Source organism: Mesoplodon bidens, assembly GCF_964165515.1.
Source record: "Mesoplodon bidens genome assembly, chromosome: 9".
Lineage (NCBI taxonomy): Eukaryota > Metazoa > Chordata > Mammalia > Artiodactyla > Ziphiidae > Mesoplodon > Mesoplodon bidens.
The window spans coordinates 45,762,137-45,786,985 of NC_138166.1; the positions used below are offsets into that span (position 1 = coordinate 45,762,137).

Below are 24,849 nucleotides of genomic sequence, written 5' to 3' on the forward strand. Positions count from 1 at the left end.
GCTCTGGGACCAAATTGCTCCACAAGCTTCAGTTTTCTTCTCTGTAAAATGGGAATATTAAGAACACTGTAGACATAGAATACAAACTTATGGTTACCAAAGGGGAAAGGCAGGGAGGGATAAATTAGGAATTTGGAATTAACAGATACACACTACTACATACAAAATAGATTAAAAAAAAACACTCACCTTGGAGGGATATAACAATCAAATTATGTAATGTATGCAAATTGCTTAACATACATTTTGACAGTTATGCCTTCAACAAATGTTAGCTGCTGTGGCTGCTACTGTTATTGGTATTACTATTACTACTACTACTATTATCTCACGCGAGAGATGTAAAGACCCCAGTTCTCCCTGACCTTTGGCTTCCTGTGGTTATTTGTACAATGGGTTTCAGCACTGTCTAATCCTTCAGGTGATGGTGGCTTTTCCTTCTATCCCATCTCACTCCTCTGGGTGTTAAAGACCCTCTCTATCCAGGGGTTTTTGAAAGGAAGAGTGTCCAACAAAAGACCAGTACCTCCTGGTACACTGGCGTCTCTTTGGTAAATTTTTGCACTGTCTTCTTGGCTCTTCATTCAGTCTTGGTATCTGATATAAAATTATCATCATTATTATTGTAGTTGTTGTTATTTGATATCTTTGGTTCTTGGCTCCACAGCCCAAAGTTCAGTCGTCTTCTACTCCACACCAGGCTCCCAGAACCCTTGCCTGAGTCTCATATGCCAGGGCCTTTTTAATTGGGATCATAAAAGAGCTGGGTCATGGAGTGTAATAAATAAGGGTTTTGGAATTGGGCAGACCTGGGTTCAAATTCGTGTACCACTGCTTGCTAGTTTTATAACTTGGGTCCATTACAAGACCTGTGAGACAATTTCAGTACATGTAAAATGGATAAGTTAATGTTCATCTCAGTGTGTTTTGAGGAGGATGAAAGGGGATAATGGATATGCCTGGTATAAAAAAACCCCTCAAATGTTAGTTTCCATCTATATTGTGTATATTTATTATTATTATTATTTTATTATTATTTTTTTTTGCGGTACACGGGCCTCTCACTGTTGTGGCCTCTCCCGTTGCGGAGCACAGGCTCCGGACGCGCAGGCTCAGCGGCCATGGCTCACGGGCCTAGCCGCTCTGCGGCATGTGGCATCCTCCCGGACCAGGGTACGAACCGGCGTCCCCTGCATCAGCAGGCAGACCCTCAACCACTGCACCACCAGGGAAGCCCTATATTGTGTATATTTAAATTTGTGAGTTTAGATTTACATCTTTCCTTCCAGAGATATGCATAACAATGGTATCAAGTTTGTTTTACTGCCGTATTTGAATAGCAGAGATGATAGTTTTCTAGCTGATGTATATTGCTATTATGTAGGTAAGCCCCTGTTATCCCATTTTTTATTCCTCCTTAGGCAACTACTTTTCTTGGAACCATTTGTTTCTATGCACTTGACCTTGAGTCACTTTCTGATTTATTACTTAACATAACCATAAGCTTGTTTGATTACCTTTAATTAAGTTGTACCCATTCCTGACCATGGAAATTCCCTTGTTTCTTGGTCAGTGAAGTCCCACCTTTGCAGCTTTTAACAATTCAGTCAGCTTATTTTGCCCTTTGTAATAAATGTGGTACTTCTGTCTCCAAACTTCTCTTGGAAGAACCATCAATTAAAAATATGTTTTAGTGCAATTAGCATTTTAATAATAGTATCTATCTTTAAATATAGAAATGATTGATTCTTCATTTAGTAAAAAGCTCATTTATGTTGTAGCCTTCAACTGACATGAAAATTTTAAAAATCAATGTATTAGATTGTGGCTACAAGCCTCCATCTAGGTATATACACTCCTATGGCCTTGCTATATAATTTATAATTGATTAAGCACTGTCTTCCTGATCATTCCTTAGGCCCTTGGTCAAAAATCAAATCTTCTCTCATTATTGTTTGTGTAAAAAACCTGATTCAATTATATCACTGATTTCCAGCACCATTTAAATTTCTGAAAGTGTTCAGATAACAGGATTAGCAAGGTGGTGGCCCACTGAAGAAGGGAGGGGCAGGTGACTAGGTGAGGAAAGGTAGAATCGTAGGTATTCACACACACACACACACACACACACACACACACTCAGTGTTGAGAGTGGATAAAAGAAAGTCTTTGTCCTTCAAAGTTTCTAAATTCTGGGCCCTTTTATCCTCCAGGGAAGATAAACTGGCTTTTCTAAGTTCTGGGCCCTTACTCAAAGGCAGTGTAATTCTGTTTTCAGAGAAATAGGAGATCTTTTGTGCCCAAGGGCCTAAAGGAGAGGGGGTAGGGTGTCCTGGGGATTAGTTGAGACCCAGGAAGTGCATAATGAAAACACCTTCTGTGAGTGAGTATTGTTTCACAACCCATGTGGTGGCCAGATGAGGAGGCCTGCCCATCCCTGTGTTCCTGGGGTCACTTCTAGGGGTAGAGGGATGTCTTCACCAGGCAGGAACCACATGAGGAGGGCCCCAGAAGTTTTATGCTTCCTTTGTAGGTTCTTCTATTGCACTGGTCCCTGTGACCCATCACACTCTAGAATGCTCACCAGCAAACACCCTGGAGACTTGTGCTCACCAGGGACCACTGACAGCCCTGCTAGTCCTTCAACAAAGATTTATTGAGTACTTACTGTTTGCCAGGTTCTTGGTCTGGGGATAGACCTTTGAAAGGGGGAGGATAAAACCTAAAAAGATTCATAATCGCTCTCCTTCTTTCTTATGCTGAATTTTCTTTCTTTATAGAACTCAAAACACTTTTTATATATCTTCTGTTTATTGTCTGTTTTGCTCCATTAGAATGCAAGGCTAAAGAGAACAGGAACTTTATCTCTTTTTTTTAATATTTATTTATTTGGTTGCACTGGGTCTTAGTCTTAGTTGTGGCAGGTGGGATCCTTAGTTGAGGCTCATGGGCTTCTTAGTTGTGGCTCGTTGTCTCCTTAGTTGTGGCTCGCCAGCTTCTTAGTTGTGGCATGTGAACTCTTAGTTGCGGCATGCATGTGGGATCTAGTTCCCTGACCAGGGGTCGAACCTGGGCCCCTTGCATTGGAAGCACAGAATCTTATCTACCACACCACCAGGGAAGTCCCAGGAGCTTTATCTTGTTTATTGCTGTCTCCCCAATGTCTAGAACAGTGCCTGGCACATATTATGTATTTCACAAATATTTGCTGAAGGAATGATTGAATGAATCAATCCCATTGTTTTAGCCAACAAAAGTCAAGTAGCCTTGTATATTATTTTATCTTCTCTTTCTAAAGTACTCTCATACTTTTATACCTAAAATATTGTATTTTCTGCTGCTTTTCCAAAAACTGCTTGTACTGCTGGATCATTTATAATCTGCAGAGCTGCAGTGAACATGTGAAGTAAGAAAGGAACACTGTGTACTTTGTAGAGTTTCTAGTCTAGTAGAGCCTTGTAGAGCCAGTTCTTTTATGAGAGTCCTTTTAGGAAATATCTATGTAGTTTTATAATCTACTTAAATTTGTATCTATAATTGAAGCAAAAAAAAAGTCTAATTTCTACATGAAAAGCAAACCCTTTTTTGGTTGTGTTTCTGTGTGATAGAAACAAGGAAGCAGTAGCCTCAGAAGCTTCCCAGCTACCTCTGCCCCACCACCACTGCTGTCATTCAGATGCTTCTTCCCCCTGCCCTTGCCTGAGGGAGGGGAGGAAGGAAGGGCGAAGGAAGGACAAAGCAGAATTCCAGGAGGATCCTCTCAGCTGTCATCTTTGCCAGTGAAATTTAAGATGCATCGTTTTTTGTTTCTACAGAAGTTTTTGCTGATTTTCTAGTAAAGCCTTCATTTGATGTGCCAAAAAAAAAATTACGTAGACAACCCCAGTGACCACGTCTGTGACTTTTCTTTCATCAGATATCAATCACAGGCTTATTCAACTTAGCTAGCATGAACTTTTAATAAAATCTGTGTTAACAGGTTTCAAACATTTCATCACTTGGTGTTTATATATGGATTTTCTTTTTAGTGTTCTTAAATCTTAATTTAAAAATGGGTGTTAACCTTTTTAGCATGCTGCAGTTTTCTTTCTTTTCCTTTCTTATAGACCTATCATTTTCTGTGTTTTGCTCATTGAATAGCCCTCTTGACTCTTGAGATATATGATGCTTTTCTATTTTACCCAACCTTTTTTCTTCTTGTAGTAGCCCCTTAAAAACTTTTTTGATATAATCTACCTCTTCCAGAAGGTCAATACAGCATTCCTGATGAAAGAATGACATTTATAATGCTCAGTAACATTTTTAATGCTCAAATTTCTCTTGACTTACTAATGAAGAGCTTTAATTGCTTTTCCTTTTTCAACTTCTTAGGTTTTTTGTATCAATAAAAAAAAAACTTTGGGGGGGATGGAATTTTATCATTATAAAGTGTACATGTACCTGCATCCTCCCCTAATTTTTTCCTTTTAAGTATTGCCTTACGGTTTCATTTCCCTCTTCCTTATCTATGTGATTAATGGTGAATACTCACTGATCCTTCATTATATACGAAAACTAAGATAAGGACTGTACTTGCCCTGTCTCTTTCCAGCCTCACCACAGTCCTATGAGATAGGTAATATTCTTAGATTTATTTTTCAGATAAGAAAACTGAGACTTGGAGAGCATCCCATCCAAAGTAGTAGAGTAGTTCTGGGAGGAGTTGAACTTTAAATCACTATGTATCTGACTCAAGACTCTGTACTCTTAACCAGCATACTATAATGCTTCTATATGATTGATGTCTGGGATAACTATCCCTTTCCAAGTCCATGGTTTCTTCAGTTTTCAATCCTGTCTTCACAGCAGTTTACATTTTCACAAAGGCAGCAAAACCTGCTGTTTCAGAGCAAGGCTCTGGAGCCAGATCAAGTGGATGCAAATCTAGGGCCACTACACACTAGCTGCATAATCTTGGAGAAACTGTTTAGCCTTCTGTGCCTCAGATTCCTAACCTGAAAGTAGGGAATAATAGTACCTACCTCATGGGGCTGTAATACTTAAATGAGTCATTAATACACCTAGAGTGTTTAGAACAGTCCCTGGTATATGGTAAATAGCTAATATTGTTGCTTATTATTTATTTAATTATTACTTATTAATTCAACACACATACATACTTATTGAGTGCTTTCCTCTGTTACTAATGCCAGGCATCATTAAATTCTGTATAGAGAGCGATTACCACAGAATCTTTCCTCAGGTGTTCATATCTAGTGGTGGATCCTAAAAAATTGTGATCATAAGGGGGGATAACCCATACTTAGAAAGATAGTCCAGATATTGGGCAGTCAATCTAAGTTCACTAAATTTGAGAGAAATTGGTTAAGGAGTGGTGAAACGAGAATCTGTAACCAAGTGTGTAGATCTCCCAAACTAGTGCTTTCCCACTGGGCTAGATCATTTCCAGATAGCCAGCTAACCCCTCGCATTTCATGTGCCCTTTTACAATTTGACTTTTCCAATCTCCCCCCATCAAGAGGCTGTGTCTACTTCCTTTACCTTGAGTTTGGACCAGCCCCGTGACGTACAATGACCAATAGAATGTGGTGCAAATGATGCAGCATGACTTACAGGCTTAGACCTTAAAAGGCCTTGCAGAGTCCTTTTTCTGCCCTCTTGGGATCTGGCCTCCACGTAAAGAAGCTGAGGCTAGGTTACTGAATGATGAGAGAGGGAGTGGAGAGAAAGAAACCCAGCCAGTCTCCTGCCATTCAGTCACCCCAGCTGGGGTGTCAGTCATGTGAGCGAAACCTGGCACCCTAAATCCTGTAGCTTTTGTTGAGCTGCCCCAGCGGATACCACGTGAAGCAGAGTTAAACTGCCCAAATTGCAGAATCACAAGCAAATAAATCAAATAAATGGTTGAGTTGTTTTGGGATGGTTTGTTTCATAGCAATAAATCCCCGGAACTTAAGAGGTCTTGAGCTTTCATTTTCACTGTCTTGGAAGTCAGCCACCACATTTAAAGCTTGGATTAGATAATGGAATAGTGAGAGACCATGTGGAGATAGTTAAGTCCCGACATTCTGATCATCCTGCCAAGACCCCAGACATGAGGATGAAGCTACAACCTTAGAACTCCTAGGATAGCCTCGCCACCAGCTGAATGCAGCCATATGAGCAAACCCCAGTGAGACCACCAGAAGGACCACCCAGACTCACAGATTCATGGTTGCTGTTTTTTTTTTTTTTTTTTTTTAGCAGTACGTGGGCCTCTCACTCTTGTGGCCTCTCCCGTTGCGGAGCACAGGCTCCGGACGCGCAGGCTCAGCGGCCATGGCTCACGGGCCCAGCCGTTCCGCGGCATGTGGGATCTTCCCAGACCGGGCACGAACCCGTGTCCCCTGCATCAGCAGGCGGGCTCTCAACCACTGCGCCACCAGGGAAGCCCCTCGTGGTTCCTGTTTTAAGCCACTACATTTTGGGGTAACTTATTACCATGCAGCAATAGGTAACTAAAACACCCACAATGCACCGTGGCTCCCCAGAAGTGAGAGTACTGATGTCCTTGGCTTATAGTGTGTTTGGGGAATAATAGTTCCTACCTTTAAGCAAGTAATCATGGTAACTGTAAAGCAGGTAATTTGGCAGATGAAAATTTCAGAGATGTGAAGTAACTTGCTCAAGGCCTCAGAGGTAGCACGGTCACAGCAGAATGGTAAGGTGTAATGTGAATGCCTCATTTCAGGCGTTCTCCAACTTTCTTCTCTCATTGGCAATGGTCTTCTAACTCGTCTCACCAACTTCCAGTCTCACGTCCCTCCAGTAGACCCAATCAGTTTTCACTGCTGAAGCCAGTGTTAGCAAATAGCTGCAGGATCTCTGACTCACCCTTATTAACACCCCACTGTCTAAGATAAAGTCCATGGCACACAAGGCCTCTCTTCTTGCTTCTCTAGCTGCATTTCTCAATACCTCCTTCCTTTACCTTTTTACCATGTGGAGTCACTTGCACAGCACAGATTTTAAACCCCATCATGTGTTATCCCTCAGAGCCTGTGCACAAATTACTTTGCCAAGAATGCCCTCCTCGCCTCCCCACCTCCTGGTATATCCATTCACCTCCCAGGACTTGGCTCGAGCTCTGCCTTGACTATGAAGCCTCATTCCCTGATCTTCCCTGGGCACAGATGACCACTCCTCACTTGTGCCCTCACGGAAACTTACACTTTCCTAGTAGAGCATTAGTAACACCTTGCTGTTCATAAGTCAGTTTTTATCAACCAGACTGTGAGCTTCTTAGTTTTTCATTCGTCTAGTGTCCTCAACATTTAGCCTGGACTGTTCCTTAATGAGAGAAGTGCCCCAGTAAAGGAGAGAAGTGAGACCCAGAAAGGATCAGGTCAAATTGTCAAGGGCCTTGAATGTCATGCTGGTATAATCCAAGTGTCTGCCCACCTGGATGTCTGCAAGTCCTCCCATTCTTCTAGGGCCACCCTTTCCTCTTAGGTCCAAATTTTCAAAGTGTCCAGCTCCCATTCCACATTGTATGAAAGCCCAACATCTCCTCCCTACAAATAGCTCCAGAGCTTTAGGGAATGAGGAGTTGAGCCAGAAACTTCCAAGTCCCTTAGTCACTTCTTGCTCCTATTTCCTGCTTGTGCTGACAGTGTCATTCTTCCTGTGACTACTGTCCACTTTCCACACTGCTTCACTCAAGAGTTCTGCTTCGATTCTTTTGTTCTCCCAAAGCAGCTTGAACACAAGGCTGTGGTGGCTGGAAGACGTTTTTTCTCCTAATTGCTTTTACAGTCTTGAATAGATAACATATTCACGTGGTTTAAAAATCAAATAATATAAAAGGTACATAGTGAAAATTCTCACTCCTACCTCTGCCTTTGTCTGCCATATTTCCCCCCTTTCCCTGCCCCCGGTAGCTTTTTTTTTTTTTTTTAAGCTTCTTTGGTGTTCCTCTAGGATTTACTGATGCAAATACAATATATTGAAAATACAGAAAGATTTTTTCCTCTGTTAAACATTGCTGGCAAAAGCTATGAACGTATGCTGCCTGGACCTACTTTCAAGTCTGTGCTGTCATCTGCTCTCCATGGGGCCTTCCCCCCCACCCAGAAAAGTCTTTTCCATTTTTCCTGCAGGACTGATTTTCCCAGTGACAATATTTTTTTGAATAAAAGATTGGGACACCTGGCCTGAGATGTGAGTTTTTGTAAAATATAGGACCAGATAGTAAGTTTGCTCTAGAAAATGTGGGATCAAGGTCTCTACAGTTATTCCAACCCTCATTAATTCCCAAGGCCTGGCCCTTCCTCTAGGATAGCAGACTTTTAGTGTCATTTATGGTGTAGCCAGGACTACAGCTCAGGAAAGAATTGAGAATGATTTAAACTTGGATATTAGCGATCATTGTCCTGACACGGGGGATGAATCACTAGCTACCCTTTTCTCCAGGGCTCTTGTCAGCTGTCATATGGCTGGGCCTCCCTCCCTCTGTTGAGACCCTCTCCTCAATCTTTTTCCTTTTTTTCCAAGTCCTAGAACGCTCACTGCTCTCTCCCCTTCCCAGGCTGCCCCTGAAAACTCCTACTTCCCTTTCAGTTTTATACATGGAGCAATTTGGTTTGGTGGAGAGGGGTCACATGTGAGGTACTCCTCTGGGAACTACCAGATTGATGGTGAGCCCTTGAGCGGCACTAATTTTAGCAATCAAGCCATTCTATAATAATTTGCATATAGATAGGAAGGCATCGGAGTGTCCCCTTGTTAATATTAATGAGATCAGGTTCTCATTGGATTTATCATCTAACAAACATCACACCTTGGGAGTTAGTGTAACTTATACACTCGTTCCCTGTATAGTTTTATGGCAAAGACAATGAGTGTTCCCCCAGTGTTTCAGGTGTTCTCCTACATGACCCAGCCTCACTTGCAGTTAGGGTGGGCCATGTGCTTGTTCTGGCCAATGACCCATGAGCAGAAGTGGTGTGTGTCTCTTCTGGACTGAGGCAGCTAAGAGTCAGTGTACCTTCTCTATCCCTCCCTTCCCATCAGTGGAGGCCAAGCATTCTAGATTGCATAGCTACAAGCTTCAGGAGGACCAGCTGATCCACATTGGACTGTGATGTGAATGAAAAATAAGCATTTATTGTGATAAGCCACTGAGATTTGGGGATCTTTTTATTAATATTTAATTGCATATCTGTGCTACTTGAGCCAATATTTTTTGGAAATTAAAACCCAATACCTAAAATCTCAAAAACGATAGTGTGTGTGTGTGTGTGTGTGTGTATCTTGTCTGGGATATGCAGATATGTCTCCACATTCTGCATGAATTACAGTTTGAAAATCTTTTTGATTGTTTATTTGTCTGAAGGTCCCATGTATGTATAAGTGAATTTTATTAAAGTATTCTAGTAGCTCAATACTGCTATTCTCAAAGCCAGCAAGAACTTTAAATATTCAATATAAGCTTATAATGTGTTGCCCTTTCATTTATTCCTAGTTCTGTACATTCAGGTACAGGTACAACTTCCTGTTTGGACCCCTTCCAAATTTCTTTAGGCTTTCCCAGAAACAGTTATGTAAAATTCTGGTTGGAGGTTTGTTTTCTTAAAGTTTTTCAAGGGAAAGTTAGCAGTCCTTCTCTGCTGTTAGGAAAGTGAGATTAATTTAGAAGCTTTCTACTTAGCAGCCTCTCCAAAGGTTCCTAGTGACCAACGCAATTTTCTGTCATCCAACGCAGACAAATACCATGTCCCATTCTGTTGCTCCCAATGCCTTTCCTTCTCTGGGCTACTCAGGTGTTCTCTTACACAGGGCTAATTTCAACTGGAATTTTAGTCATACTTCCACGGCTGTCACATAGCTGTTTTATTTAGTTTTCTAGGACTGCTTTAACAAAGTGCCACAAACTGAATGGCTTGAAAAACAGAAATTTATTGTCTCCTAGCCTGGAGACTCACAGCCCAAGATCAAAGTGTCAGCAGGGCCATGCTCCCTCTGAAGGCACTAGGGAAGGATCTGTTCTAGACCTCTCTCCTAGCTTCTAGTAGTCCCTTGGCATGTGGCAGCTTAACTCCTGTCTTTACATGACTTTCTCCCTGTATGCCCTTCTGTGTCCAGATTTTCCCCTTTTACTTGTCCTACTCTAATTGGAGTAGAGGTCTGCCCTAGTCTAATATGATTTCATCTTAACTAATTATACTGAAACAACCCTTTTTCCAGGTAACATCACATTCTGAGTACTGGGAGTTAGAACTTCAATATATGGATTTAGGGGGACATAGTTCAACCCATAGCAGTCATCATTGTTTGCAGTGTCAAACATGTAATCATAATGGTTAACAGCAGAGTCCTTACAGTCATACCTATTCGTGTTGGGATCCCATATTCTGCCATTTGAACCTCAGTTTTTTTGTCTCTAAAACGGAAGCCTTCATCATTACCTTATAGGGTTGTTGTTAATTAAAGAACATTCTGCTTCAATTTTGGCCACGAAGACCAAAATTTCATGGCTTCAAAAACCCAAACCAAAATAAATAATTGCAAAGTACCTCCACATTCTAAAGTGAGTTGCTGAACCACCTATGCCAGACAGGCTGAGACAGTCTGAGACTATGCGAGCTGGCGTGTGCAATCACTCACCTCTACTGAAAAAGGAGTCGTCGTTGATAAGGCCAAAAAGAGAGAAATTGTTTTTTAGGGAGCTATTCTCCTGTTTCTCATGTAGAAGGGGAAGGGAGTGCTTCCCTCTCACCTCAAGGAAGGTGACAGGAAGCTTCAGAGAGCTTGAGCAAAGTAGGAACTAATGTTTAACTCGTGTCTTGGGAATTAAACGTGGAAGACTGTGGCTGCAGGGGCCCAGGTGCTCCCCACCAACAGCAGAATGATGTAGTGGGGAATTTTCCCATGTGTCCTGTGGGCTGGCAGGATGGAGCTGAGTGGGAGTCATTTTGAAAAGACTGTCCAGGAAGGCTTTGCTAAGCTGCTCCTCAGCGAAGTTAGAGTATACCACTGGATGTAGAAACTGAGGAGGATTCATCACTGGGCAGCCTGAAAAGGAACTGGTTGGACATTGGAAGGCTGCAGTGGGGTGAGGGAGCTATGTCAGTGACCCAGCAGAGAAAGAATCAGCACTGGGGATCTGCCATGCCCAGAGGGCTCTAATGCCAGATCATATCTGGACCAGCTTAGAGACTAGTTTTTCCTCTTCCTGATCACATTCCAACCCTAGAGGAAACTGAGTAGTCTAGTAGGGGAGGAGACATGGGAAGGAGAAGGAAAGCGAAGAAACATCTTACAGAGAATTGGAGCAGAAGCCAACAATGTTGTCTTCCTGAAAATGAGAGGCCAAAGGAAGCTCAAGCTGGGGGTGTGAATAAGCTTTAAATTGGATGAGAACATTGGGTTATATGCTAATGACCTTGGACTGGACATTTTAATGACTGAAATGAGATGATTTGGGGGACAAACAAATTGGAGGATAAACTTTAAGATCTGAGAGTGGCTTAAAACGTGAGGAGACCTGGCCTCATTTCATTTGTGGAGGAACAGACAGATCTACCCATGGAGTTTGAGTCGAATGGGGAGAAGAATAAAGCTGTCCTCACCTGTACCTTGTTGAATTCATCCTGGCAGAAAGACAGTAGTTGGTAAAAGTTGCTGTCAATCTGATAATGCTGGTAATTATTTTAGTTACCATTGTGACTGAATAAACACATACCATCTTTCATGGTGGTGTCAGTGTATAGTTTCAGGGAAACAGAAATCATTGCCACAATTATAAGTAGAAAGGGACTTAATATAGGTAATTAGATACCTGCAAAATCATTGGAGAGCTGGAGGAGCAGCCTTTAAACTGAGCCTCCAGAAATAACCACCAGGAGATAACCATCAAACTGGTTTGCCAGGGGAGCTATCGCCCCTCCCAGTCATAAATGTGTGAAGTTAAGAGTCTGTTGGGGAACCATTTGAATTCTTGCACACGCTGCTCTAGTTTCAGTCTGTGGATCATGAAGACACTGTCATCCTTGCATCTGCTAACTCATAACACTACTGAAGCTGGACACTGGATATTGGGATGCTGTTGCAGAAAAATCTGATGCCTGCATGACCCTACTTGGTGGCAGCAACAAACATCAGAGTAGGCAGGTGGCTCTGGTCTCACTCCTGCCTTTCTAGTCTCTTGAGTATATTTAACTCACAATCTGAACTTAGCTGTGAAGGAGTCATAGAAATGTAGTTTTGAGCTTTTCAGTCTTTGCAATACAAGAAGGTATCACAGAGGTGGTTGGAATGGGTGTTAAGAGCTAGTGTTTCATATTCACCACAGTGATCCCAGGCATATGAAAAGACAGGTTATGCCAGCAGCCCCAGCTTCTGTCTAGAAGACCAATTACTGGATTCACTTGGGTTTTTTAAAAATCAACTTTATTGAGGTATAATTTGCATATAATAAAATGCACCTGGGCTTCCCTGGTGGCACAGTGGTTGAGAGTCAGCCTGCCAATGCAGGGGACACAGGTTCGTGCCCCGGTCCGGGAAGATCCCACATGCCACGGAACGGCTAGGCCCGTGAGCCATGACCACTGAGCCTGCGCTTCTGGAGCCTGTGCTCTACAATGGGAGAGGCCATAACAGTGAGAGGCCTGCGTACCTCAAATAAATAAATAAATAAAATAAATAAAATGCACCTATTTTAAGTGTATGTTGAGTTTTAACAAACATAATGTAAATGTCATCAATACCATAATCAAAATATAAAATCTTTCCATCATTCCAAAAATTTCTTTTGGTCTCTGCAGTCAATCTCCACTTCCCCTCCCTAAGCAACCGCTGATCTGCTTTCTGTCTCCATAAACTAGTTTTCCCTGTTCTAGAATTTCACATAAATAAAAGCATACAGTAGGATACAGCTGTTTTTAATATTTGCAAATAGGTTTTTTTCCTTGCCAAGAATCCAGCATGGCATAGTGGAATAAGTAGGATTTTCGAAGCTAGACAAACTCAAGATTGACTCCCAACCCTACTACCTAATAGCTCTCAGGCTATTACAAGTTGAACTGAGCCCAGATTTCTTAACTGTAAAATGGAAATTTAAAACAAAAATAAAAACAAAAAACACCTATGAAGGTTAGAGCCAATAAATGAATAGCACACAAATGGCACTCCAGGAAAGGTAATTATCATTCTTCTTCTTGATGATGGCTTATTATTTTCCGTTTATGCTGGTTTTCCAGTCAATTGCACTTTAAACTTCTGTGGGGAGTTTTATCACTGACTTTCACACGTGACTGCCATAACAGCAATTAAAAGCTATGCTTTGGAGTATTAGATTGCTTCACATCTTGGGTACTACCACTTGCTACCTGACCTCATGAAAAATCTGAATCTGTGCCTCAGTTTTCTTTTTTATAAAACGAGAATAATAACAATACCTAGAATTGTTATGGGAATTAAATAATACTTATCACCTTAGTAAATACTCAAAATGGTTAGCTATTATTGATATCATTGTTATTTCATATTGAAATTTCCCTAAGATCCCTCAGGGTGGATTCTGTCTATACCTTCACTTCAGCTCCATACTCCGAGAGAAGTGACTCTCTCTTTTCTGGCCAATTAAAATTTCCTGTTTTAGCCTCCAGGAACTGCTCCCTTCTACAGAATACATTTGTGCCCTCTCATTTGGTACGTATCCCAGGCTTTATATTATCATTGAACTGTAGAATGTTTGGGATTGAAAAAATGGTTCACTAGAACCTCTCATTTTATAGCTGGTATAATAGAGGTCCAGTAAAAATGAATTATTTATCAATTATTTAATTATAGCTTTAGAACATAAACTGGGTTAGAACTTGGGTTCCAAACTCCCAGTCCTGTGTCTACAACATAATTTAAAGAGCTTAGCACATAATATTTAGTGGTTTACTGACTTATTATTTGAATTCTTAAAATATACCATGCTCAGCTGATTTCTAGAGCCAAATCCAAGGACTTTGCTTGTCACAATCCCTAAGCTCTTGTCACTCTGCGATTAGAGAAATGATACTCAGCCCTGTCAAAATATAATCACAAAGTTTATCAGGAAAATCATCTGAAAATAAGTCATGCATATTACACTATGTGAGACGGATATGCTGCATTGCAGGATATGCTGCATAGACTTTATGTGGTGGATATAAATCCTGCTGATGTTGTGATGCCAGTTCTTTAACGACTTAGCCATACATTTATGAAGTCTTGCTCTATAATTGCAAAGAAAATGCTTTTTATCACCAGTTTAGTCTTTGGGTAAATATTTTAAAAGAAATTTCCATGATATCTTCAGCCCAATGAGATGAAAGCTCTTATATTCCACCCACACAAGGCAAACACAATTGGATAAAAAGTAAAATGCGGACGAACCACTGTTGTATTTGTATGCAAGATAGCAGTTATACAGATTTTCCAGGACCGAAAACTAAAACCATCACCTCCAGCAGTGTGTTTCTGCCCACCTGCCACTGTGGACTTAGGCAGGAAGGAAGTTCAATATGCATATCCTGGGAAGGAGGGAGAAGAGAGGAAGAGCGTGAGACAGTTAGGAGGGATGCCTCCTTTTATGAGAAAGTTGAACAGCTCTTCAGTGTTTCTTTCATAATTTCTAAAACGCTGTGTATCGGGGCTCCCCAAGATCACTCCCCCAGGCCCAGTGATTTGACAAAAGGTCTCACAAAACTCAGCATCTATGTGTATTCATAGCTAAGATTTATTACCATGAAAAGATACAAAGCAAAATCAGAAAAAGCAAAAGGTGCATGGGGTGAAGTTGGGAGGAAATCAGCCTCTAGCTTCTGAGTCCTCTCTCGGTGCATTGCCTTCCTTCCTTCAGCAGTGAGTTGTGGCCACACGTGCAAAGTGTTGGCTCCTGGGGCGGCTCATTAGTGACTTGGTGCTCAAGGTTTTCACTGGGGGCTGGTCAAACAGGCACTCTCTGCCCACCACATACCCAAATTCCGGGTCCAAGAAGAGGAGCAGATGTTCAGCATGAAGCATACTGTGCGCAAGCAGTCTAGCCCTAGTGAGCCACCCTTAGGGAACTTAAGGAAACTTAAGAACTTAGGGAAAGTTTTCTGTCAGTGTAGGGAACTGTTTACTGGCTAAGTTCCCAGATGCCAGCCAAGGGTCAATCTTGCAAGCAGACCTTTCTAAGGACAGCAGTCTCAGGCCTGCTATGCTAACTCTTTTTCTGCACACACTATTTTCTTCATTCAGGCATGCATAGAGACGTAAGAAAGACGACTCTTGTAATCCCATTAGAAATAAGTCATCTGTAGCAAAGAGTTTACATGACTTACCTAACATCATATCTAGTTAGTTGGCTTGGATGGCTTGACCGGGGCCACGGGATGGGGACTCAGTTCTGGCCGGTATTTGGGTTTTCGGTTCTTCTCCATATTATCTTTCCTGGGGCTGCCAAGATGCTGCCAGGACAGCTTTTTTACTCATGTTTGATTCCTGGGCTGGGATGTGTTGACTGAAAAAACTTCACTGACTGAAAAAAACCTAAAAGTTGAGAATTATGTTTTATTCAGAGGACATCCTGAGGACTTCAAGCCCAGGAGACAGGACTCTCAGATCATTCCGAGAGACTGCTCTGAAGAGACAAGGGGGGAGCCAGGATATATAGGAGTTTTTGCAACCAGGTAGACCAGGTAGTCAGAACATCAAAAAATTACTGTTAATTAAAGAAAACTAGAAAATAAATCTCAAGTTAATGAATTCAGTGCCTTTCTATGTATGGGAAGATGGGCTCACTGAAATCATTCCTTTGATATGCACCTCAGTTATCTGGGGTCAGTATCCTGTGTTTACTCATCCTGAGTTTCCTCAGGGTGCATCGTTGGGGGTGGCTGTAATGTGATGGCTTGATGGCTGCAGCATCCTTTGTTTACTGATTGGCAGGCAGTCTTTTTTATTCACAGATGGCCGAAACAGCCAGGCCTAGTGCTCTGTCTATGCGGATTCTCCAGGAGGATATTTAGGCTTCCTTACAACATGATGGTTCCAGACACTTGGGCTTCTTACATGATGGCTGGCTTCCCTCAGAGCAAGCATTCTAAAAGAGCAGGGCAGAATCCTAGAACATCACTTCTGTTACACTGTAATTGAAGCAAGTTACTAAGGCCAACCCAGATTTAAGGAGAAGGTAATTAGATTCAATAGCAGGATAACAAAGAATTTGCAACCATCCTTAATGAATATTTACAATAAGTAATTTATCTGGTTATCTTAACATCCATTTCTATTATAGTTATCTACTTTGCATGTTTTATTTCTCCCATCAGCCTGCCAATTCCTTAAGGGTAGGGACCCAGTCTACCTCAGTTTGCAATTTGCTACAATGTTAAACAGTACTTTGCTGATAGCACAGGTTGTTTGTTGAATAAATAAAAGCTATTAAGTGCTTACTACATGCCAAGCACTATACTAAGCTCTTTAAATTTATTATCTTGTGTAATCTTTATGACAATCTTTTGAGGCATTATTTTTATCTCCATTTTTTAGATGAGGAAGCTGAGGTATACAATGGTTAAGTTGTCTGCATAAGGGCACCTAGCTAGTACCAGAATTTCAACTCACTTCTGTTCCAGAAGCAGGAATCTGTTATCTAGGTAGTTGATATCAGGCAGCTCGAAAACTAAAGTCTTAACCATTTTTTTTTTTTTTTGGCTGCGGCATGCGGGATCCTAGTTCCCTGACCAGGGATCAAACCTATGCCCCCTGCATTGGGAGCTCGGAGTCTTACCCACTGGACCGCCAGGGAAGTCCCTAAAACCAAAGTCTTGACCCAGAATTATTTAGAGATCAAGCCTTAGGCACCATTCCTAAAGGTACAAGCCTCACTGCATTCCTTTACTCTATTCATGCAAGGGGTGGGGAAGGTCTCTTAAAGATTTTAGAGACCAAGCTTATATCTTAAATATCTTTAAGTTAGCCAATGAGAGTTCCTTTCTGGCATTCAATATACTAGTTAGTAGACTTAAAACCCCGTTTCTGAAATTCACTGAGAACATTAGCAAAGAATCTGGTGTCAATCCAGATGTTGATGACAGAAACAGAGTACTCACTTCTAGCATATGGGTTTTTCAGTTGGAACATTAGCAACAACCTCTGGAGTATGCACTTTCAATTAAAATTTTAGTTAACTGCACCTAGGCTGCAGTTTATCCTAACTAGAACAAATAAAATATCTTAATTTAATTGCCATCCTCAAACCATGGCTTGCACACACGCTTCTGTTTAGTTCCCATTGGCTGGAAGTTGGTAACATGGTCACATTCAGCTTTAAGGGAAGCTGGGAAGTGTAGCCTTTTTCTAGAAGACCCTGTGCCCAGATATCATAGATACTACTACCAAAGGAAAAGAGATGAACAGGTACTTTGTGAACTCTGCAAGGCTTCCCCTGCAGAGGAGAGACTCACTGTGGTTGCTCAGTATTTTCACTTGTATGGCAATGAATCAGTCCTTACTCCTCTCTCAGTCTGTGGGAAACTTTCCAGGTATGAGAAATAGTCCCATGTTTTCCCAGAAATGGGTCAGGGATGTGGCAATGGCTTAATGGTGGCTATAGATGTGTGAAGGCAAAAATTTCGTCCATCAGTTCTCTTATGTTCCCAGTTATGTTAGGATCTTGCTACTAAAAGTGTGTCCGTGGATTAGCAGCTTCTGCATCACCTGGGAGCTTGTTTGAAATGCTGACTTAATTTTAACAAGACCTGCAGATGGTTCCTATGCACAGTCCAATTTGAGAAGTACCGTTTTCGAACGCTTCCTCCTCCTTCCTCAACATACCTGTACTGGAGCACACACACTAGGACGGGGGCTAAAGTGTTTCCTCCAGCAGGGCAGCTTTGACCTAGAGCACAAAAGTAAGTCTGGGAGAACTCACAGACAACTGGTGTATTATAGTTTAGATCACAAATTACTCAGCCATTTCATACAGATTAACTTATTTTTCTATGCAAAAAGCAATTAAAATACATATGTTTTGGTTTTTCAGAAGAAAGTAACAAGAAGAATATGTTAAGAGTGGACCTGTTTGGTAATATACAACATGATAAATACAATTAATACTTCTGTGTGTTATATACGAATGTTAAGAGAATAAATCCTGACTTTTCATCACAAGGAAAAATAAAAAAATTTTTTTTTCTTTTATTTTATATCTATATGAGTTGATGGATGTTCACTAAACTTACTATGGTCATCATTTCATGAAGTATGTAAGTCAGATCATTAAGCTGTATAGCTTAAACTTATACAGTGCTATATGTCAATTATATCTCAATAAAACTGGAAGAAAAAAGAAGAGATGTAATAAATAAAATTCTTTGCATTACACATTAAAAAAAGAGAGGATCTGTTTAGATGATGGAACTCTGGATAATTTATTTTTCCAACTGTGTCATACTTGTCAGAATTTTTTAAATGAACATAAACTATTTTACTTTATTTATTTTTTAAATAAATTTATTTATTTTAATTTTAATTTTGGCTGCATTGGATCTTTGTTGCTGCGTGCAGACTTTCTCTGGTTGCGGTGAGCGGGGGCTACTCTTTGTTGTGGTGTGCAGGCTTCTCATTGCAGTGGCTTCTCTTGTTGCTGAGCACGGGCTCTAGGCGCATGGGCTCAGTAGTTGTGGCACACGGGCTTAGTTGCTCTGCGGCATGTGGGATCTTCCCAGACTAGGGCTCGAACCCATGTCCCCTGCATTGGCAGGCGGATTCTTAACCACTGCACCACCAGGGAAACCCACATAAAAAAGTGGAAAAAATTATTGTTTGAGAATAATATGAAACATACTTGTTTTAGCTTTAGCAATCAGTTAGATAGCTGCATAAGAAATAACTCTCTAACTGGTCTGGAAGAGAACAGCAATGGCATGGGTCATTATGTATCTATCCAAGACAAGCTTCTGCAGTTGCCAAAATAAACTGCTTATTCACAGGAGACGGGCAGTGCTGATTTTGGAACATTACTCTTAACTGCTGACTTATGCAACTCAAAAATTTTAGTGTCATTTCCTAACTTTGTTTTAAATGTATTTTCATCTCGAAACTTGGCACAAATGTTTAATAAAATTTTCTTTTTGTAATTGAAATGACTCAATTCAACTACATTTACTGGAGAGCTGAAGGTTACACAGCTCTAAATCTTTTTTGTTGTTGTTTCTTTGGAGGGAATGTAGAAAGGAATAAAAAGGCATAGTCCATACATTCAGGAACTCACTTTGGAGGACTATCATGAAATTCTTTTATAACTCTTTCAAAAATTAGGATTTGTTTAAGTGTGTGAGATAATTTTATTCTGATTGGATATTCTTATAACTATATACACTTTTTCCCCAAAACCCATGATATGTCTGATCCATTTGATATAAAAACAAGAATAAACTCTAGCTTCAAAGGTCACAATCATGTAGAGAATAGTACTGAAATAAGATATAATTTCACAATAGCAAGTATGGAAACACATTGAAGGCATTGGATCTTTCTCCTGCTGCTTCTGGAGAAAGATGAGGAAGGGCAAACGAAGGGAGCAGAGAAAGCAATACATTTCCTTAATCAGTTCTTGGCAAGAACTTTTACAGGAGAGCTTACAATGGGAAATTCATGCCTGTTCCTTGACTCTTGAAACAACAAAATTGAGTTTCCCCAGAAGAAATTTTTACTCTAGTGGTGGAATTAGATTAAATTGACTAAAAACAGTGAAGGATTAGTGAAGAAGACTCTACGTTCTATCAGAGGATTAAAAAAAAATCTAATTCTGACATTTTAATTTGTGTACTGATTGAGATAGATGTTAATTTTTATGTATTGTGTGATAAAAAATATTGCCTGCCATATCAATAAACAAAGGATGTTGCAGCCAACAATCCCTCAGCCACTACAGCCACCCGCAACTGTACCCTGAGGGGATTCAGGATGGAGAAAAGCAGGATACTGGCCCTAGGTAGTTAAGGGGCATATCAAAGGAATGATTTCAATGAGCCCAGTCTCTTGCGTCTTCCTGTACGTAGAAAAGCACTAAATTCATTAACTTGATAGACCTGGTTGCGGCATACAGGATCTTAGTTCCCCTGACCAGAGATCTAGCCCGTGCCCGCTGCAGTGGAAGCAAGGAGTGTTAACCACTGGACTGCTAGGGAAGTCCCCGATTTTCTTTAATTAACAGTAATCTTTAGATGTTCAGACTACCTGACTTTTATTGCAATTGGGAGCAGTCCCTCAGAGCCATCTGAGAGGCTGTCTTCTGGCCTTAAGTCCTCAGTTTTGTGGGCCAGATAAAATATAGTTCTCAACTTTTAGGCTGTGCATTTTTTTTTCAGTCATCAGTAGTCTTGTTAATAAAGAGTTCTTCATGTTTTAAAAACAAAAATCAGGAAATTAAAATAAAGTTAACACTTTTTTTTTTTGGTTACATGAAAGAGATACCCACTCAAACTAGCTTAGTTATTAAAAAGGAAGATGTATGTCAATGTTACAGATATTTCACAGAATTCTGTGCAGTTGGGCCTCACACAAACTAGGAAGCTGTTTAGAACCGAGGTAAATAGTCTCTCTCACTTAGTCTCAGCTTCTTCTCCACATCTATACCATTTTCATCTCTCTGAAGATCAGTTTCATTTGCTTACTCATCATCTTGCAGATGGCTGCCTCAGCCACTGAACTGTCATGGCTTTGTTATTCCAATACAGTACTCACCACTGACTAGTAACAATCTCTGTATTTTATAGTTTGAATTCACAATGGAGGGAATCTGATCGGTCCAGATCATCTTCTCAGGTCAAGTCACACCAGCTGAAGGTGTGACTTGACTTGAATCAACCAATGGATTAGCTGCCCATTTGGAGCCCATACCAGGTCCAATCAGCCATGGCTGAGAGATGAAGAGATCATATGTGATATGCTGGCTGCCCTATTCTTCTGGGCATATCCTTATTTCAGATAAAATATAAAAAAAGGAATAAATTGGGTTTGGCCTTAGCAAACCTGAATCCATAAGGTGAAGTTACAGAAGACAATGCACGTGAAATAATTAAATAATATAACTAAAATAAATGACCAAATAAATAGTATGACAAAAAATACCAAGGGCTGAGAATTTAACACAATCTATAGTGATCTGAGAAGGCTTATAACAATATGAAATGTTGAAAAGCTGAAGGAGTTTGTCAGATATGCTTCCCCACCCCCCAAAAAATGGAAAAAGGATATGTTCCTTGAGTAATAAGTTTCAGATTAAAATTAACATTAAATTGTCGAAAGAATTCTGGTTCAAGATGGCTGATGAAGCACATGCCTAGGAAGAAAAATATATAAAAAATGAAAACAAAAATAACACAATGAAAGAAATGGGAGGGGTTGTTGGTAGACAAGGGATTTCAACAAATTTCTGGAAGATGTAAAATTTCTGGAAGATGAATGAGTGTTGATTGTTGAGGCTGAGTAGAGGAAGCCATAGCCAAGAACACACCAGGGAGCTGACTGTCTGGAAGAGGCCCAGACAAGCTCTAGACTTTGACACAGTAGATGCAATCGGGGATGGGACTAAGAAATTGGACTGAAAGGATCTGTAGACAGTCATTAACCCCAGGGCAAAAACTGGAGGGTTTAAACAATCTTAAGAAACTGCCTAGGAAAAACTAGGGCAGATGACTAGGAAACATTCCCGAGGTAATGACTCCTTATTCTGGCATTTAAGGGTTCCTAGAGTTACAGCTGGCTTCGTGGCTGCACAAATCCTACCTACCGTTAACCAGCCCATGTACATGCAGCTTCCAGAGTCTTTCTATTGCCATATTTTTTTAAAAAGGTTTTTATTTTGGCATAATTTTAGATTTACAGAAAAGTTGGAGGAAAGAATTCTCATGTACACTATACCCAGGTTTCTTCAATATTAGTATGTTAACATGTTTATTCCTTTCTCTCTCTTTTCTTGACAAATAGGTAGATAGATATACATACATTTTGGTTTTTTTCTGAACAATTTGATAGTCAGACATGATACCCCATTATACTTAAATACTTCAGTGTGTATTTCCTTAAAACATTCTCTCACAGAAGTACAAAAAAAGATCAAAATCAGAAAATTAACATTGATATAATACTATTATCCAGTTGTTGCTCTTATTCAGGTTTTTCCAATTTAAAAAAAACCTTCTTTTCAGCAATAGAAATTTCCAGATCATGTTGCATTCAGTTGCCATGTCTCTTTTAAACTCTTTTAATGAGGACCAATTCTTTAACCTTTGTGTTTCATGGTACTGACATTTTAGACTACTCTTCAATTATTTTGTAGAATGTCACTCAGTTCAGGTTTGTCTAATGTTTCCTCATGATTAAATTCAGGCTGTACATTATTGGCAGCAAATCACAGAAGGAAGGGATTTTTCTCAGTGCATCTTATCAGGAGGCATGTGATGTTAATTTGTCACGTTATTGCCTAATTATTAATGTGAACAGCAACGAAGGATCAATAGATATCATATGAAAGTCTCCAACATGAAAAGAAAAACCTAAGGTAAACTAACAGGAAGATAAAGAAAGAAAAAAGAAAGGAAGGAAGGAAGGAAGGAAGGGAAGGAGGGAGGGAGGGAGGAAGGAAGGAAGGAAAGAAGGAAAGAAAGAATTCAGGGAACAGACATACACCTTAAAATAGGAGAGACTTTCCAACTGGTAGCTTCTGAGATGTCAAAAACAATGACATATATAAAACAAGAAATTGTGTGTTATGAAGAAGAAAGAATTCTTGGAAAATAAAATTGAATTGTAGGAGTTAAAATTTTGAAAGTTTTAAAGGTGAAGTCAAGAAACTCACCTAGAAAATAGGAAAAAGAGAGAGAGTTGTAGGAAAGATAAGATATAAAAGTCATAGCAGATCATTGCTGGGGTTCTATATTAGGATCAGCTTTGGTTGCATCATAAAACAGAAAAATCACTAAAAAATCAGAGATTGACAAGATAGAAGTTTCTCACTCACATAAAAGAAGTAGATAGCTCTGAGGTAGTTTGGTGACTTCAGTGAGTCACTGGGAACATTAGGCTGTTACCTTCCTGTTCTACCATCTAGTAAATGCTAAATGGTAGAACAGGCCACCTCATTCTCAAGGCCACCTCATAGTCCAAGATGGCTGCTGCAACTTAAGCCATTGTGTCTGAATCCAGGCCAAAAAAGAAGTAAGCCAGAAGGACCCAAAAAATTTTTTTTAAGGGTTGGGGGGTGGTTGTTACAAACGGTGCTAACTACCTTTAAGCAGCTTTCCCATAATTCTGCTTACATCTCTTTTGCCAAACCTGCCTGCAAGGAAAGCTAAGAAATGTAGTCCTTTATTCTGGGCAGCAATGTGATCACAGAAAGATCAGGATACTCTTACTAAGGAGGAGGATATTGATATTGAGTTAGGCAGTTGGCAGATTCTGCCACCTAGTTTAATAGGCAACATAATTTCCACAGCAGAAAGGAGATACAAATCATTAAGTATCTAGTAAATACCTCACAGGTTACATCTTGTACACATAGTCATAACAGTTTGAAATTTTAGAAATCTAGTAGCTAAAAATAAGGACAGTGTAATTCCAAACAAAAAAAAACTTTAACAAATATATAAAAGATGTTCAACCTTGTTTACAAAATTAGAGGACTACAAATAAAAATAAAAATAAAATATTTTTCAGGATCAGCTTGGAAAAATTAAGATATTGAAAATATCCTATGTTGGTGAAGGTTTTGAAGAAGAGTTTTCTCATCAGCTATTGGCATAAGTATAAATAAAGTCAGCCTTTGGAATGAAAATTTGGCAGCACTTAATATATAAATGTATCGGGTTTTTGTTGATACTGTAACAAATTACCACAAACTTTAGTGGATTTAAACTATACGTATTTAAAACACACACACACACTCACACACACACACACACACATTTATTAATTTAAACTCTGTAGGTCATAGTCTGGTATGGGCTTCACTGGATTAAAATCAAGGCGCCATCAGGGCTGTGTCCCTTTCTGGAGGCTCTAAGGGAGAATCCGTTTCCTGTTTATCTCCATTGCTGGCCGATTCAGTTCCTTGCAGATATGTCTGAGGGCTTCATTCTCTTGCTGGCTGTCAGCTGAGGGCAGATCCAGAGTCCAGTGTGGTCTTTGGCTCATGGTCCCCATCCTCCATCCTCAAATCAGCCATGACAGCTCAAGTCTCTCTCTTCACATCTCTTCCTTCTTCTGTCCCAGCTCTGACCCAGTCAAAAAAGGCTCTTCACTTTTAAGAACTCATGTAATTAGACTGGGCCCACCCAGATAATCCAGGATAATCTCCCCATCTCTAGGTAGATAATCATGTCTGCCAAATCCCTTTTGCTGTATAAAAGAACAAATTCAGGGAGTTCCCTGGTGGTCAAGTGGTTAAGACTCTGTGCTTCCACTGCAGGGGCCATGGGTTCCATTCCTGGCTGGGGAACTAAGATCCCACAAGCCACACAGAGCAGCCAAAAAAAAAAAAATAATAAATAAATAAATAAATAAATTAATTAAAAGAATGAATTCACGGGTTCTAGGATTAGAGCATGGACATCTTTGAAGGGTGTGGGAAGCATTACTTTGCCAACCTCTGTAGAATATACATTCCCTTGTACCTAGTAATTACACAGAGAAACACAGCACACACCTTAAAACCTGGTGGGGGGGGGTGGGTTGGAGAAAGAGAGAGAGAGAGAGAAAGAGAGAGAGAGAGAGATAGGGAGGGAAAATGGAAGACTTACAAAGAATAGTATCATTAACTGCATCAGACTTCTTATCAGCATCATA

At 40.3% G+C, this 24,849-nt stretch overlaps 1 protein-coding gene across 2 annotated transcripts in view; it reads left to right on the forward strand.

Annotated features, from left to right (window-relative positions):
- Positions 1–24,849, forward strand: part of LOC308622230 (uncharacterized protein) — a 112,018-nt gene that overhangs the window by 20,561 nt on the left and 66,608 nt on the right. Inside the window, exon 3 of one of the 2 annotated variants that reach the window (XR_014016586.1) lies at positions 3,609–4,314. The exons of the other annotated variant lie outside the window; for it this stretch is intronic. The gene's annotated coding sequence lies outside the window, so the exon portion shown is untranslated. Of the gene's footprint in view, positions 1–3,608; positions 4,315–24,849 lie in introns of those variants that run through there. 2 annotated transcript variants of the gene reach the window in all.